Source organism: Salmo trutta, unplaced genomic scaffold (genome assembly GCF_901001165.1).
Source record: "Salmo trutta unplaced genomic scaffold, fSalTru1.1, whole genome shotgun sequence".
Taxonomy (NCBI): Eukaryota; Metazoa; Chordata; class Actinopteri; order Salmoniformes; family Salmonidae; genus Salmo; species Salmo trutta.
The window spans coordinates 427,831-446,690 of record NW_021822362.1 but is presented as its reverse complement, the minus strand read 5'-3'; the positions used below and the strand labels follow the sequence as shown (position 1 = coordinate 446,690).

Sequence of the window (18,860 nt, the reverse complement as noted above, 5' to 3'; positions counted from 1 at the left end):
ATTGTGAAAGATCCTCATAAGTGACAGCATACTGAGCCAATCACGGCGCAATGCTCCTATTTTCTGCTGGCCCGCCCCACCACCACAGAAAGCACTGAGCTAGACTGAAACACCTGCATTTTGTAGCTGCCTTACTCAAGAAAACAAAAACAGACCATGTTTGTAAGCGGCTTTATTAACACAATTATATATTTTAAACTGACATGTGACACGTATTAATGCCAAAATAACATGCAAGTCCCCCCTCCCCCAATTTATTAAAAAAAATATATATATATATTTTTTTTTAATAAATTGGGGGAGGGGGGATATATATATATATATATATATATATATATATATATATATATATATATATATATATATATATATATATATATAATTTTTTTTACAAATGTGGGTCTCAAAACAGGTGGGGCTGTCACATGGTGGTGGTTAGTGTCATACTATTGGTTAGACAGTTTCCCCTTTAATGAGGTTGACAGTTAAAACTGTCTCTTACATTAGACTGAGTCACACAGAGACTCCAGTTGTGCAGAGAACAGACACAAACCTACAACTGAGATAACAGCAGACTTTACAACAGTAGAAGTTACAGCAGTAGAAGTTACAACAGCAGTCTTTACAACAGCAGACTTTACAACAGTTGAAGTTACAGTAGTAGAAGTTACAAGAGTAGAAGTTACAAGAGTAGAAGTTACAACAGTAGAAGTTACAAGAGTAGATGTTACAACAGTAGAAGTTACAAGAGTAGATGTTACAAGAGTCTACTGTTACTGCATTTGAGCACAAGCGTATAAAGATGTGAAAGGGACGCTATGATGGATTTGAAGACGAAGAACGTAATGAAATAAAGACCATTGACATTGATGATCATATTTACAACAAAGAAAGACCCATCATGCCCTGCAAGAAGGATGGAGTTGGTGATCAACATTCAGGTAACAGTTTATCCTGTTATAATGCTAGATACTGACACATACTTACACCCCAACATACACACACACACACACACACACTCCCCAAACAGAGAGATACTTGACCCAGGGAGACCGGGTCAAGACCGAGACCGGGAGGGGGGGGGGGGGGGGCGAGACCGAGTCAAGACCGAGACCAGAACAATGCGAGTCCAATTCAAGACCATGATTGTAATTTTGTCAAATCACAACCATAATATGGAGTTCAAAATGTCCAGTATTTCTGTGTTCATATTTTACAACAACATATGGATTCTTTAGACTTTCAGAATAGTGAAACACTGCATTCTGGGGGAAAATAGGTCCACTACAAATCATTACTAACCCAAACACAGTGGGAACAATGTGACTTCTACGCCTTCAGAGAAGGGCTAAGGATTTATAAAATCATATTATTATTTTCTATGATGTTCTCATTTAATCTCTTTGGTTGTAAATCTCTTCAGGGTTAACACTGAAGAGAAACACTGAAGAGAAAAAACACTGAAGAGAAAAAAAGATCCAATAAGGATTGTTCTTTGCTGGTCTCTGGGGAGATACATCTAGCTAGCTCAGTCAGCCATTGGCTAGGCCATCAGAAGCTAGATAAAGGTATCTGCCATTCAACTGTATTAGGGCAACATTTTTGGAGTGACAGTGGAATCAACAAATCACATTTTGACTTAATGGGTGGGACCGTTTTTACAAACATTTATGGAAACTTCTGCCTCCTTGTAGGCCAACAGGTCACTGTGTAACAGCGAGCAGTAGTTCTCCCACGGTCTAGCTAGCTAGCTTTTGTTGTTAGCAGCGGCTGCAGCAGGTGTTATCAAAGAGGATGCTGTTGCTAATTTGTTAGCTTCGTCCAAGAATAACTTTCAACAAGAAGTTTCAAATGATCATCTGTTGAGTGGAACTGTGTTTGGTATTGCAGCGTGTTTGCTGTTGTTAACCATCTCTTTGAAAACAACTTGTGTGTGAAACATTGCATTTAACGTGAAACTGACAGCATTTTAGAAACATGAAATCTTAATAAAATCTGTTCATATAGACCCCAGGAAGTACATGACAATTTAAAAAAAAAAATCTGCCAAGTGACCACTTACAGTACCAATCAAAAGTTGGACACACCAACTCATTCAAGGGTTTAACTTTATTTTTACTATTTTCTACATTGCAGAATAATAGTGAAGCCATCAAAAAAAGAGACAGCAGGAGCGGTAGAGATACTCTCAATGATCGGCTATGAAAAAGCCAACTGACACTTAATCTTGAGTTACTGACTTGTTGCACCCTCAACAACTACTATGATTATTATTATTTGACCATGCTGGTCATTTATGAACATTTGAACATCTTGGCCATGTGCTGTTATAATCTCCACCCGGCACAGCCAGAAGAGGACTGGCCACCCCTCATAGCCTGGTTCCTCTCTAGGTTTCTTCCTAGGTTTTGGTCCTTTCTAGGGAGTTTTTCCTACCCACTGTGCTTCTACACCTGCATTGCTTGCTGTTTGGGGTTTTAGGCTGGGTTTCTGTACAGCACTTTGAGATATCAGCTGATGTAAGAAGGGCTATATAAATAAATTTGATTTGATTTGAAAACTATGAAATAACACATATGGAATCATGTAGTAACCAAAAAAGTGTTAAACAAATACATATTTTAGATTTTTCAAAGTAGCTACCCTTTGCCTTGATGACAGTTTTGCACACGATTGGCATTCTCTCAACCAGCTTAATGAGGTAGTCACATGGAATATATTTCAATTAACAGGTGTGTCTTGGTAAAAGTTAATTTGTGGAATTCATTTCCTTCTTAATTAATGTGTTTTCAGAGGATAAGTTCATTCGAGTTACCATCCTCGGAAATTGCAGCCCAAATAAATGCTTCACAGAGTTCAAGTAACAGACACATCTCAACATCAACTGTCCAGAGACTGTGTGAATCAGGCCTTCATGGTCGAATTGCTGCAAAGAAACCACTACTAAAGGACACCCATAAGAAGAAGAGACTTGCTCCGGCCAAGAAACACGATCAATAGACATAAGACCGGTGGAAATCTGTAATTTGGTCTGACGTGTCCAAATTTTAGATTTTAGGTTCCAACCGCCATGTCTTTGTGAGACATAGAGTAGGTAAATGGATGATCTCCACATGTCTGGTTCCCACCATGAAGCATGGAGGAGGAGGTGTGATGGTGGGGGGGTGCTTTGCTGGTGACACCATCTGTGATTTATTTACAATTCAAGGCACACTTAACCGGAATGGAGAGTGATGGAGTGCTGCATCAGATGACCTGGCCTCCACAATCACCCAACCTCAACCCAATTGAGATGGTTTGGGATGAGTTGGACTGCAGAGTGAAGGAAAAGCAGCCAACAAGTGCTCAGCATATGTGGTATAGATCTGTCCAGTGGTGTAGTGAGTATAGATCAGTCCAGTGGTGTAGTGGGTATAGATCTGTCCAGTGGTGTAGTGGGTATAGAGCTGTCCAGTGGTGTAGTGGGTATAGATCTGTCCAGTGGTGTAGTGGGTATAGATCTGTCCAGTGGTGTAGTGGGTATAGATCTGTCCAGTGGTGTAGTGAGTATAGATCAGTCCAGTGGTGTAGTGGGTATAGATCTGTCCAGTGGTGTAGTGGGTATAGATCTGTCCAGTGGTGTAGTGGGTATAGATCTGTCCAGTGGTGTAGTGGGTATAGATCTGTCCAGTGGTGTAGTGAGTATAGATCTGTCCAGTGGTGTAATGGTCCCTATGTGTTTTTCTGATTTTCACTAAAAATCTAACTTTTTTTAATAGAAAAAAAACTATACTTAAAGCACATCAATCTGATTGGGTCTCCCCAGTGGGTGGGTCTGTCAAGGTCTGACTCCCCAGTGGGTGGGTCTGTCAAGGTCTGACTCCCCAGTGGGTGGGCCTCTGTCCACAGAGGCGCATCAATGTCTACACTCCTGATGGAAACAGTGCATGGTGACAATATTGCGCATCACAAATAGCCTACTAACCAACACTTCGGACAACATTTTTTCAATAGCTGGTTTACATACCCGTTGTTACCTTAGTTAGCATTTACTGGTAGATATCATGAGTTGAAACGTCTTTCCTACCCTACCGGTTACCGATGTCGTTCTTTTGTGACCTGCTTTATGCGAAAACCGGTTGAAAACTACGTGGTCTTGCTCCCTGCGGATGATATTCCACTGAAAGTAGGCTGTGTGCGGCAGCGCGCATGTTAATATATTTCAGGTGCTTTGCGAATGTGTAGGCTATTTTGCGCATGATTTCTCTATTGTACTGCATAATTGATAAGTCGTATACCTTCACTACACTACTTTGATACACATCAGTAGGGATTAATAAGTGAGTATAAACAATGCCCACGGAAAAACCTGCGTATACCCTCCACTACACTACTGGCCTTTTTTGTTTTATAAAAAGTCCCCTCTCCTACATGAGTGAGTGCGCTGGAATTACGGTTGTTGTCCTTTCAGAATCACGAACCTGTCACATACTGAATGCCTATAGGTTCGCTACTGCGCGAACACGTCTATAATAGACATAAAGAAAGACTGTTCAGATATCCATGTTATAAGAAATAAGTGTATATATTTGGCCTGGCGAGGTATTGGTATTCAAAATGGATGAAATCTACACACAATATCCCATAATGACACAGTGCAAACATTTAAGAAATGCAGGAATATCTCATTTACATAAGTATTCACACCACTGAGTCAGTACATGTTAGAATTACCGTTGGCAGCGATTACAGCTGTGAGTCTCTGGGTAAGTCTCTAAGAGCGATTACAGCTGTGAGTCTCTGGGTAAGTCTCTAAGAGCGATTACAGCTGTGAGTCTCTGGGTAAGTCTCTAAGAGCGATTACAGCTGTGAGTCTCTGGGTAAGTCTCTAAGAGCGATTACAGCTGTGAGTCTCTGGGTAAGTCTCTAAGAGCGATTACAGCTGTGAGTCTCTGGGTAAGTCTCTAAGAGCGATTACAGCTGTGAGTCTCTGGGTAAGTCTCTAAGAGCGATTACAGCTGTGAGTCTCTGGGTAAGTCTCTAAGAGCGATTACAGCTGTGAGTCTTTCTGGGTAAATTTCTAAGAGCGATTACAGCTGTGAGTCTCTGGGTAAATCTCTAAGAGCGATTACAGCTGTGAGTCTCTGGGTAAGTCTGTAAGAGCGATTACAGCTGTGAGTCTCTGGGTAAGTCTCTAAGAACGATTACAGCTGTGAGTCTCTGGGTAAGTCTCTAAGAGCGATTACATCTGTGAGTCTCTGGGTAAGTCTCTAAGAGCGATTACAGCTGTGAGTCTCTGGGTAAGTCTCTAAGAGCGATTACAGCTGTGAGTCTCTGGGTAAGTCTCTAAGAGCGATTACAGCTGTGAGTCTTTCTGGGTAAATTTCTAAGAGCGATTACAGCTGTGAGTCTCTGGGTAAATCTCTAAGAGCGATTACAGCTGTGAGTCTCTGGGTAAGTCTGTAAGAGCGATTACAGCTGTGAGTCTCTGGGTAAGTCTCTAAGAACGATTACAGCTGTGAGTCTCTGGGTAAGTCTCTAAGAGCGATTACATCTGTGAGTCTCTGGGTAAGTCTCTAAGAGCGATTACAGCTGTGAGTCTCTGGGTAAGTCTCTAAGAGCGATTACAGCTGTGAGTCTCTGGGTAAGTCTCTAAGAGCGATTACAGCTGTGAGTCTCTGGGTAAGTCTCTAAGAGCGATTACAGCTGTGAGTCTCTGGGTAAGTCTCTAAGAGCGATTACAGCTGTGAGTCTCTGGGTAAGTCTCTAAGAGCGATTACAGCTGTGAGTCTCTGGGTAAGTCTCTAAGAGCGATTACAGCTGTTGAGTCTCTGGGTAAGTCTCTAAGAGCGATTACAGCTGTGAGTCTCTGGGTAAGTCTCTAAGAGCGATTACAGCTGTGAGTCTCTGGGTAAGTCTCTAAGAGCGATTACAGCTGTGAGTCTCTGGGTAAGTCTCTAAGAGCGATTACAGCTGTGAGTCTCTGGGTAAGTCTCTAAGAGCGATTACAGCTGTGAGTCTCTGGGTAAGTCTCTAAGAGCGATTACAGCTGTGAGTCTCTGGGTAAGTCTCTAAGAGCGATTACAGCTGTGAGTCTCTGGGTAAGTCTCTAAGAGCGATTACAGCTGTGAGTCTCTGGGTAAGTCTCTAAGAGCGATTACAGCTGTGAGTCTCTGGGTAAGTCTCTAAGAGTACAATATCTGCCCATTATTCTTTTCAAAATTCTTCAAGCTCTGTCAAATTCATTGTTGATCATTGCTAGACAACCATTTTCAAATCTTGCCATAGATTTTTAAGCCGATTTAGGTCAAAACTATATCTCTGCAAACTGGTGTTTATTAAGTTTATTGTCTTGTTGAATGGTGAATTCATCTCTCTGTGTCTGGTGGAAAGCAGACTGAACCAGGTTTTCCTCCAGGATTTTGCCTGTGATTAAATACAGTCAGTTTCTTTTTTTTATCCTGAGAAAATATGGAGAGTGATACTCAGTAATGTGTTGTATTGGATTTGCCCCAAAAATAACACTTTGTATTCAGGACAAAATGTTAATTGCTTTGCCACATTGTTTTGCAGTAGTACTTTAGTGCCTTGTTGCAAACAGGATGCATGTTTAGGAACATGTTGTATTATATACAGCTTCCTTATTTTCACTCTGTCCATTACGTTAGTATTGTGGAGTAACTACACTGTTGTTGATCCATCCCCTGTGTTCTCCTATCACAGCCATTAAACTCTGTAACAGTTTTAAAGTCTCCATTGGGCCTCAATGATGAAATCCCTGAGCGGTTTCCTTCCCCTCCGGCAACTGAGTTTGGAAGGACGCCTGTATCTTTGTAGTGACTGGGTGTTTATGTTTAGTTTTTACCAATAGGACGCCTGTATCTTTGTAGTGGCTGGGTGTATTGACACCATCCAGAGTGTAATTAATGACTTCACCTCTCAAAGGGAAATTCAATGTCTGCTTTTTTGTTGTTGACCTATCTTTATTTGTTTTTATTTGTTTAACCTTTATTTAACTAGGCAAGTCCGTTAAGTAAGAACAAATTGTTATTTACAACGATGGCCTACCAAAAGGAAAAAGGCCTCCTGTGGGGACAGGGGCTGGGATTAAAAATTAAAATGTAATATAATAATACAATATATATAGGACAAAACCCGCATCACGCCAAGAGCAACAACACAACACTACATAAAGAGAGACCTAAGACAACAACATAGCATGTTAGCAACACATGACAACACAGCATGTTAGCAACACATGACAACACAGCATGTTAGCAACACATGACAACACAGCATGGTAACAAACACATGAAAACACAGCATGGTAGCAACACATGAAAACACAGCATGGTAGCAACACATGAAAACACAGCATGGTAGCATCATATGACAACACAGCATGGTAGCAACACATGACAACACAGCATGGTAACAAACACATGAAAACACAGCATGGTAGCAACACATGAAAACACAGCATGGTAGCAACACATGAAAACACAGCATGGCAGCAACACATGACAACACAGCATGGTAACAAACACATGAAAACACAGCATGGTAGCAACACATGAAAACACAGCATGGTAGCAACACATGAAAACACAGCATGGTAGCAACACATGAAAACACAGCATGGTAGAATCATATGACAACACAGCATGGTAGCAACACATGACAACACAGCATGGTAACAAACACATGAAAACACAGCATGGTAGCAACACATGAAAACACAGCATGGTAACAAACACATGAAAACACAGCATGGTAGCAACACATGAAAACACAGCATGGTAGCAACACATGAAAACACAGCATGGTAGCAACACATGAAAACACATCATGGTAGCAACACATGACAACACAGCATGGTAGCAACACATGAAAACACAGCATGGCAGCAACACATGACAACACAGCATGGTAACAAACACATGAAAACACAGCATGGTAGCAACACATGAAAACACAGCATGGTAGCAACACATGAAAACACAGCATGGTAGCAACACATGAAAACACAGCATGGTAGCAACACATAACAACACAGCATGGTAGCAACACAACAGGGCAGCAGCACAACATGGTAGCAGCACAAAAACATGGTACAAACATTATTGGGCACAGACAACAGCACAAAGGGCAAAAAGGTAGAGACAACAATACATCACACGAAACTGCCACAACAGTAAGTAAGAGTGTCCATGATTGAGTCTTAGAATGAAGAGATGGGGATAAAACCTACCAAATAGATCTACCAATAGGTGCCCTTCTTTGCGAGTCATTGGAAAACCACCCTGGTCTTTGTGGTTGAATCTGTGTTTGAAATTCACTGCTCGACTGAGGGCATTACAGATAATTGTATGTGTGGGGTACAGAGATGAGGTTGTCATTCAAAAATCATGTTAAACTCTATTATTGCACACAGAGTGAGTCCATGCAACTTATTATGTGACATGTTTACTCCTGAATGTTTTTAGGCTTGCCATAACAAAGGTGTTGAATAATTATTGACTCATGACATTTCAGCTTTTCATTCTTAATGAATTTGTAAACATTTCTAAAAACTTAATTCCAGACCAGTGACAATTATTTTAATTTTATTTCGACTGTAACACAACAAAATGTGGAAAATTCACTTTCTGATTACCTCGTACCCCTGCACATCGACTCTGTACTGGTACTGCCTGTATATAGCCATGCTATTACCTGGTACTCCCTGTATATAGCCATGTTATTACCTCATACCCCTGCACATGGACTCTGTACTGGTACTCCAACTATATAGCCATGTTATTACCTGGTACTCCCTGTATATAGCCATGTTATTACCTGATACTCCCTGTATATAACCATGTTATTACCTGGTACTCCCTGTATATAGCCATGTTATTACCTGGTGCTCCCTGTGTATAGCCATGTTATTACCTGGCACTTCCTGTATATAGCCATGTTATTACCTGGTACTTCCTGTATATAGCCATGTTATTACCTGGTACTCCCTGTATATAGCCATGTTATTACCTGGTACTTCCTGTATATGGCCATGTTATTACCTGGTACTTCCTGTATATAGCCATGTTATGACCTGGTACTTCCTGTATATAGCCATGTTATTACCTGGTACTTCCTGTATATAGCCATGTTATTTTTACTTGTTCATGTTATTCGTTATTTAATCCTTGTCAGTATTTCTATTTATTTCTCTCTGTATTGTTGGAAAATTACCCGTCAGTCAACATTTCAATATTAGCATACACCTGTTGTTTTATGAAGCATGTGACAAATTACATTGGATTTGATTTGGACAGAAATAGGTGCCAGTACTCATTTTGGGTGCCTGACCTCGGCAATATGTTAAAGCCAATATTCTGTAAGAGGTTCTGGAACTCAAGCAGTAGAAAATATGAGGTGTTGGAACTCAGTTCTGGTGTTCTGTCCCTTGTCAATTTCCCTCACTGATTCAAACAGCAAATGAACACAAACACAGACGATAAAGAGCAAATTCTTATGGTAATAGTTTGTGCTTCAGTGTTTTGTCAGTGGTGGAAGAGATACTCTGGAGCTGCTGCAGTGTGTCTGGGGCTGCTGTGTGTTCTACTGGCTGGGATCATAGGCCTGTTACTCTACCGTGAGTTGATATGTTCTCACTCAAACATTCTTCATCATCAGTGGTGTAATGACCAGGGTTCAATTCCATTTAAATTCCAGTCAATTGACCCCGAACCTGGTCATGTCTGATTAACTTTTCACTTTTACCTTGGTTGTTGATTGAATTATTTTGCAGAGAGAAACCAATTGACCAGTTCTAACACCCTGACCAAAGACAAAGACCAGCTACAGACCAGATACAACACCCTGACCAAAGACAGAGACCAGCTACAGACTACATACAACACCCTGACCAAAGAGAGAGACCAGCTACAGACCAGATTTAACACCCTGACCAAAGACAGAGACCAGCTACAGACTACATACAACACCCTGACCAAAGAGAGAGACCAGCTACAGACCAAATACAACACCCTGACCAAAGAGAGAGACCAGCTACAGACCAGATTTAACACCCTGACCAAAGACAGAGACCAGCTACAGACTACATACAACACTCTGACCAAAGAGAGAGACCAGCTACAGACCAAATACAACACCCTGACCAAAGAGAGAGACCAGCTACAGACCAGATACAACACTCTGACCAAAGAGAGAGGCCAGCTACAGACCAGATTTAACACCCTGACCAAAGACAGAGACCAGCTACAGACTACATACAACACTCTGACCAAAGAGAGAGACCAGCTACAGACCAAATACAACACCCTGACCAAAGAGAGAGACCAGCTACAGACCAGTTACAACACCCTGACCAGAGAGAGAGACCAGCTACAGACTACATACAACACCCTGACCAAAGAGAGAGACCAGCTACAGACCAGATTTAACACCCTGACCAAAGACAGAGACCAGCTACAGACTACATACAACACCCTGACCAAAGAGAGAGACCAGCTACAGACCAAATACAACACCCTGACCAAAGAGAGAGACCAGCTACAGACCAGATACAACACTCTGACCAAAGAGAGAGACCAGCTACAGACCAGTTACAACACCCTGACCAGAGAGAGAGACCAGCTACAGACTACATACAACACCCTGACCAAAGAGAGAGACCAGCTACAGACCAGATACAACACTCTGACCAAAGAGAGAGACCAGCTACAGACCAGTTACAACACCCTGACCAGAGAGAGAGACCAGCTACAGACTACATACAACACCCTGACCAAAGAGAGAGACCAGCTACAGACCAGATTTAACACCCTGACCAAAGACAGAGACCAGCTACAGACTACATACAACACCCTGACCAAAGAGAGAGACCAGCTACAGACCAAATACAACACCCTGACCAAAGAGAGAGACCAGCTACAGACCAGCAACAACACCCTGACCGAAGAGAGAGACCAGCTACAGAAAGAGATAGAACGTCTGAAACAATCTTCAGTTGAGAAAGGTGAGTCAAATAGTCTCATGACTGTTCTGTTTGACAGTCTCTGTATCAGTTCACATGTCACTAACAGAAAGGAATTTAACTTATATTAAATGAAAAATGATGCTTCCAAACCGTCCATTAGTTAGTGTCTTCCTTGAGTGTTTGATTGATACTTAATTCAATGTTGTATTAAAGTGACTAAAGCAAGAAATGTTCAACTTACAGTGTGTCCTCAAGGATGGAAGAAGCTTGGTAGCAGTTGTTACTACGTCTCTACTGAGTCCAAATCCTGGGAGGAGAGCAGACAGGACTGCAGAAATAGAGGAGCAGAACTGGTGGTCATCAACAGCCAAGAGAAACAGGTGTGTGACAAAGAGAGAGGGTGACAGCGAGAGAGAGTGAGACAGGGATGCAGTTTAAGCCCCACCCTCTTCAACATATATATCAACGAATTGACGAGGGCACTAGAGCAGTCTGCAGCCCCGGTCCTCACCATACTAGAATCTGAAGTCAAATGTCTACTGTTTGCTGATGATCTGGTGCTTCTGTCCCCAACCAAGGAGGGGCTACAGCAGCACCTAGATCTTCTGCACAGATTCTGTCAGACATGGGCCCTGACAATAAATCTCAGTAAGACCATGAATACAAATTCCATCTAGACACCATTGCCCTAGAGCACACAAGAAACTATACATACCTCGGTCTAAACATCAGCGCCACAGGTAACTTCCACAAAGCTGTGAACGATCTGAGAGACAAGGAAAGAAGGGACTTCTATGCCATCAAAAGGAACATAAAATTGACATACCAATTAGGATCAGGATTTTTTTAAATAAGTTATAGAAACAATTGCCCTTTATGGTTGTGAGGTCTGGTGTCCGCTCATCAACTAAGAATTCACAAAATGGGACAAACATCAAATTGAGACTCTGCATACATCATTCTTTAAAAAATATCCTCTGTGTACAACGTAAAACACCAAATAATGCATGCAGAGCAGAAAAAATCCAGAAAAGAGTCATTGAATTCTACAATCACCTAAAAGGAAGCGATTCCCAAACCTTCCATAACAATGCCATCACCTACAGGGAGATGAACCTGGAGAAGAGTCCCCTAAGCATGCTGGTCCTGGGGCTCTGTTTACAAACACAAACAGACCCCGCAGAGCCCCAGGACAGCAACACAATTACACCCAACCAAATCATGAGAAAACAAAAAGATAATTACTTGGCACATTGGAAAGAATGAACAAACAAACTGAGCAAACTAGAATGTTATTTGGCCCTAAACAGAGAGTACACAGTGGCAGAATACCTGACCACTGACTGACCCAAACTCAAGGAAAGCATAGCCTTGCTATTGAGACAGGCCGACGTAGGCAGACCTGGCTCTCAAGAGAAGACAGGCTATGTGTAAACTGACCCACAAAATGAGGTGGAAACTGAGCTGCACTTCCTAACTTCCTGCCCAATGTATGAACCTATTAGAGACACATATTTCCCTCAGATTACACAGACCCACAAAGAATTTGAAAACAAACCCAATTTTGGTAACCTCCCAAATCTACTGGGTGAAATTCCAGTGTGTCATCACAGCAGCAAGATTTGTGACCTGTTGCCACAAGAAAAGGGCAATCAGTGAAGAACAAAAACAATGTTTATGTTTATTTATTTTCCCTTTTGTACTTTAACTATGTGCAAATTATATGACATTTGAAATGTCTTTATTGTATTGGAACTTTTCTAAGTATAATGTTTACTGTTCATTTGTATTGTTAATTTCACCTTTGTTAATTATCTAGTTCACTTGCTTTGGCAAGTTTAATATATGTTTCCCAATAAAGCTCTTAAATTGAAATTAAATGAATTGAGAGTTAGAGACAGAGAGAGAGAGACACATAGTAATGGCTATGTATTAACAATGTTGAATCTCTTCCACAATGACAGACATTAGTCAATTGGTTATGTGGACGAAAGAGCTATGTCTGGATTGGTCTGACTGACTCTGTTACTGAGGGGACCTGGAAATGGGTGGACGACACACCACTGACCACAAAGTAAGACATTCATGAATTATGTGTCACTATGACATCACTGTCTGGAGTAGTAGGTTCAGAGTGGACAGCCTGATTCTATGTTTTGTTTCTCCTACAGGTATTGGAACAGTGGACAGCCTGATTCTATGTGTTGTTTCTTCTACAGGTATTGGAACACTGGACAGCCTGATTCTATGTGTTGTTTCTCCTACAGGTATTGGAACAGTGGACAGCCTGATTCTATGTGTTGTTTCTTCTACATGTATTTGAACAGTGGACAGCCTGATTCTATGTGTTGTTTCTCCTACAGGTATTGGAACAGTGGACAGCCTGATTCTATGTGTTGTTTCTTCTACAGGTATTGCATCAGTGGACAGCCTGATTATATGTGTTGTTTCTCCTACAGGTATTGGAACAGTGGACAGCCTGATTCTATGTGTTGTTTCTTCTACAGGTATTGGAACAGTGGACAGCCTGATTCTATGTGTTGTTTCTCATACAGGTATTGGAACAGTGGACAGCCTGATTATATGTGTTGTTTCTCCTACAAGTATTGGAACAGTGGACAGCCTGATTCTATGTGTTGTTTCTCCTACAGGTATTGGAACAGTGGACAGCCTGATTCTATGTGTTGTTTCTCCTACAGGTATTGGAACAGTGGACAGCCTGATTATATGTGTTATTTCTCCTACAGGTATTGGAACAGTGGACAGCCTGATTCTATGTGTTGTTTCTTCTACAGGTATTGGAACAGTGGACAGTCTGATTCTATGTGTTGTTTCTCCTACAGGTATTGGAACAGTGGACAGCCTGATTCTATGTGTTATTTCTCCTACAGGTATTGGAACAGTGGACAGCCTGATTCTATGTGTTGTTTCTTCTACAGGTATTGGAACAGTGGACAGTCTGATTCTATGTGTTGATTCTTATACAGGTATTGGAACAGTGGACAGCCTGATTCTATGTGTTGTTTCTCCTACAGGTATTGGAACAGTGGACAGTCTTATTCTATGTGTTGTTTGTTCTACAGGTATTGGAACAGTGGACAGCCTGATTCTATGTGTTGTTTCTCCTACAGATATTGGAACAGTGGACAGCCTGATTCTATGTGTTGTTTCTCCTACAGGTATTGGAACAGTGGACAGTCTTATTCTATGTGTTGTTTGTTCTACAGGTATTGGAACAGTGGACAGTCTGATTCTATGTATTGTTTCTCCTACAGGTATTGGAACAGTGGACAGCCTGATTCTATGTGTTGTTTCTCCTACAGGTCTTGGTACAGTGGAGAGCCTAATGGTGGAGGAGCTGAGAACTGTGTGTATTTCTACTCCTGGACATCAGACAAAGGAGAATGGTGGGACTATGACTGTTCCTATAAATACAAATGGATCTGTGAGAAATAAGATTCATCCTCGGTGCTCTCAACTGCTAAAAAGGATTATGATAAGTACTATCAATCGTAAACTATTTTCTGCTCAGTCTATTTACCTTGTCAAGTACATACAATATATAGCAATACAAATGTATTATACATTATAATAAAATAACAAAACATATGCAATAACAATACAATGAACTGATAACAGAAGGACTGTTATCTTTATTGTCGTAGTAATTCACCGCTAAGGACTCAAATTCAAAGGAAATGAATCCTGAGTTCCTGCTCAGCTACTGTAGGTTATTCTCCATATGGCTGAGTTGACTGTTCAGCTACTGTAGGTTATTCTCCATTTGGCTGAGTTGACTGTTCAGCTACTGTAGGTTATTCTCCATATGGCTGAGTTGACTGTTCAGCTACTGTAGGTTATTCTCCATATGGCTGAGTTGACTGTTCAGCTACTGTAGGTTATTCTCCATAGGGCTGAGTTGACTGTTCAGCTACTGTAGGTTATTCTCCATACGGCTGAGTTGACTGTTCAGCTACTGTAGGTTATTCTCCATATGGCTGAGTTGACTGATCAGCTACTGTAGGTTATTCTCCATAGGGCTGAGTTGACTGTTCAGCTACTGTAGGTTATTCTCCATATGGCTGAGTTGACTGTTCAGCTACATGCTACTGTAGGTTATTCTCCCATATGGCTGAGTTGACTGTTCAGCTACATGCTACTGTAGGTTATTCTCCCATATGGCTTAGTTGACTGTTCAGCTACTGTAGGTTACTCTCCATAGGGCTGAGTTGACTGCTCAGCTACTGTAGGTTATTCTCCCATATGGCTGAGTTGACTGTTCAGCTACTGTAGGTTATTCTCCATATGGCTGAGTTGACTGTTCAGCTACATGCCACTGTACGTTATTCTCCATATGGCTGAGTTGACTGTTCAGCTACTGTAGGTTATTCTCCATATGGCTGAGTTGACTGTTCAGCTACTGTAGGTTATTCTCCATATGGCTGAGTTGACTGTTCAGCTACATGCTACTGTAGGTTATTCTCCATATGGCTGAGTTGACTGTTCAGCTACTGTAGGTTATTCTCCATACGGCTGAGTTGACTGTTCAGCTACTGTAGGTTATTCTCCATGTGGCTGAGTTGACTGTTCAGCTACTGTAGATTATTCTCCCATATGGCTGAGTTGACGGTTCAGCTACTGTAGGTTTTTCTCCCATATGGCTGAGTTGACTGTTCAGCTACTGTAGGTTACTCTCCCATGCTACCGTAGGTTACTCTCCCATGCTACTGCATGTTACTCTCCCATGCTACAGTAGGTAACTCTCCCATGCTACTGTAGGTTACTCTCCCATGCTACTGTAGATTACTCTCCCATGCTACAGTAGGTTACTCTCCCATGCTACTGTAGGTTACTCTCCCATGCTACAGTAGGTTACTCTCCCATGCTACCGTAGGTTACTCTCCCATGCTACTGCATGTTACTCTCCCATGCTACAGTAGGTAACTCTCCCATGCTACTGTAGGTTACTCTCCCATGCTACTGTAGGTTACTCTCTCATGCTACTGTAGGTTACTCTCCCATGCTACTGTAGGTTACTCTCCCATGCTACTGTAGGTTACTCTCCCATGCTACTGTAGGTTACTCTCCCATGCTACTGCATGTTACTCTCCCATGCTACTGTAGGTTACTCTCCCCTGTTACAGTAGGTTACTCTCCCCTGTTACTGTATGTTACTCTCCCATGCTACTATAGGTTACTCTCCCATGCTACTGCATGTTACTCTCCCATGCTACTGTAGGTTACTCTCTCATGCTGCTGTAGGTTACTCTCCCATGCTACTATAGGTTACTCTCCCATGCTACTATAGGTTACTCTCCCATGCTACTATAGGTTACTCTCCCATGCTACTATAGGTTACTCTCCCATGCTACTATAGGTTACTCTCCCATGCTACTGTAGGTTACTCTCCCATACTACTGTAGGTTACTCTCCCATGATACTGTAGGTTACTCTCCCATGCTACTGTAGGTTACCCTCCCATGCTACTGTAGGTTATTCTCCCATGCTACTGTAGGTTACACTCTCATGCTACTGTAGGTTACCCTCCCATGCTACTGTAGGTTACTCTCCCATGCTACTATAGGTTACTCTCCCATGCTACTATAGGTTACTCTCCCATGCTACTATAGGTTACTCTCCCATGCTACTGTAGGTTACTCTCCCATGCTACTGTAGGTTACTCCCCCATGCTACTGTAGATTACTCTCCCATGCTACCGTAGGTTACTCTCCCTTGCTACTGCATGTTACTCTCCCATGCTACTCTAGGTTACTCTCTCATGCTACTGTAGGTTACTCTCTCATGCTACTGTAGGTTACTCTCCCATGCTACTGTAGGTTACTCTCCCATGCTACTGTAGGTTACTCTCCCATGCTACTGTAGGTTACTCTCCCATGCTACTGTAGGTTACTCTCCCATGCTACTGTAGATTACTCTCCCATGCTACTGTAGATTACTCTCCCATGCTACAGTAGGTTAATATCTGGATTGTATCATAATAACTCTTGTCTGGTGTGGGATGTGCAGTTCCGGAGTGCAGAGATTAACTTGTACTGATGTGGATTGGAGCAAACAAACCATCAACATAGTGGTGATGTGTATGTTTTACATTATATTATTACTATTATTTTATAAATGTTGTCCAGGTTTTACATTATATTATTACTATTATTTTATTAAGGTTGTGTATGTTTTTTGTAGTAAAGGAATATAACTTTCCAGATGAAATGTATCTTTGGAGAAAGTGAAGTGTGTGTGGCTTTCACTTTTTAATCTTTTGCTTGAATAAAAACCATGCTTACAAATGAATGATGATAACAACCATTTGCTACTCCAAGTGTTAAAGTAAAGTGTTGTAAGTCAATGTGGGTGTGAGGTAGCAGTAATAAAATGCTGTTATATAACACCTACTTTGCTGTTGTTTCTTTTCACTGGGGTTTTGTCAACTACATTACCCATGTTTATTCTTTGTTCTGTCTTCTAACCACGGTCCTCTTCACTGACTTTCATGATTCTTAATTCAAGGTGAGTGGTATTAAAGTGACAATGCTTTTTCCTATTATTGTATTACGTATGTGTTACAGGTCCCAGGTGGTGGGGAATAATCAAATGTTATTTGTCACAAGTGCCGAATACAACAGGTGATAACAGCTCGTCTGGGGATATGACTGATAACAGCTAGTCTGGGGATATGACTGATAACAGCTAGTCCGGGGATATGACTGATAACAGCTAGTCTGGGGATATGACTGATAACAGCTAGTCTGGGGATATGACTGATAACAGCTAGTCTGGGGATATGACTGATAACAGCTAGTCTGGGGATATGACTGATAACAGCTAGTCTGGGGATATGACTGATAACAGCTAGTCTGGGGATATCACTGATAACAGCTAGTCTGGGGATATGACTGATAACAGCTAGTCAAAGGGATATGACTGATGACATGGATGGTAACTAAGAACACACACACATTTTCAACCTCTCACTTCCTCCTTCTCTCTCTCTCTCTCTCTCTCTCTCTCTCTCTCTCTCTCTCTCTCTCTCTCTCTCTCTCTCTCTCTCTCTCTCTCTCTCTCGCACGCACGCACGCACGCACTCACGCACAGAGAGAGAGAGAAACTCCCATATCTATTAGGTGTGTGTCACCACAGCGGCAAGACTTGTGACCCAGAACGGGACAACCAGTGGAACACAAACACCATCACAGCCTATATTTATCTGTTTATTTTCATACTTAAACTATTTGCACATTGTTACAACACAGTACATAGTCAATAATATAACTTTTGAAACGTCTATATTCTTTTACAACTTTTGTGAGTGTAATGTTTACTAATGTTGTCTGTTGTTCATTTCGCATTCCTCTTGCTTTGGCAATGTAAACATGTGTTTCCCTTGCCAATAAATCCCTAGGCAAATTAGTTAAGAACAAATTATTATTTACAATGACGGGCTAGGAACAGTAGGTTAACTTCCTTGTTCAGGGGCAGAACAACAGATTGTTCCTTGTCAGCTCGGGGATTTGAATTTGCAAACTTTCGGTTACTAGCCCAACGCTCTAACCACTAGGCTACCCTGCCGCCCCTACCCTGCCGTTGTAAAGTAACAAAATGTGGAAAAAGTCAAGGGGTCTAAATACTTTCTGAATTCAATGTGTGATGGTGAACCGGCGTCCTGAGGTGGTGAACCGGCGTCCTGAGGAGGTGAACAGGAGTCCTGAGGTGGTGAACCGGAGTCCTGAGGTGGCGAACCGGCTTCCTGAGGTGGTGAACCGGAGTCCTGAGGTGGTGAACCGGAGTCCTGAGGTGGTGAACCGGAGTCCTGAGGTGGTGAACCGGCGTCCTGAGGTGGTGAACCGGCGTCCTGAGGTGGTGAACCGGCGTCCTGAGGTGG

The 18,860-nt window shown here is 41.9% G+C and overlaps 2 long non-coding RNA genes across 4 annotated transcripts; both read left to right on the top strand.

The window, feature by feature from the left end:
- Positions 1 to 565: 565 nt before the first annotated feature.
- On the top strand, positions 566 to 9,912 carry LOC115181975 (uncharacterized). The gene is made up of 3 exons (XR_003873587.1): positions 566 to 941; positions 9,518 to 9,616; positions 9,773 to 9,912. It is a non-coding gene; the product is annotated as an uncharacterized LOC115181975 (long non-coding RNA).
- Positions 9,913 to 10,850: 938 nt separating this feature from the next.
- Positions 10,851 to 14,668, top strand: LOC115181973 (uncharacterized). Of its 3 annotated transcripts, none has more exons than XR_003873583.1 (4): positions 10,851 to 11,002; positions 11,207 to 11,343; positions 12,928 to 13,037; positions 14,287 to 14,668. It is a non-coding gene; the product is annotated as an uncharacterized LOC115181973 (long non-coding RNA). The 3 variants fall into 3 exon arrangements; XR_003873584.1 differs by lacking the exon at positions 14,287 to 14,668 and adding an exon at positions 13,135 to 13,149; XR_003873585.1 differs by lacking the exon at positions 12,928 to 13,037.
- The last annotated feature ends 4,192 nt before the right edge of the window (positions 14,669 to 18,860 follow it).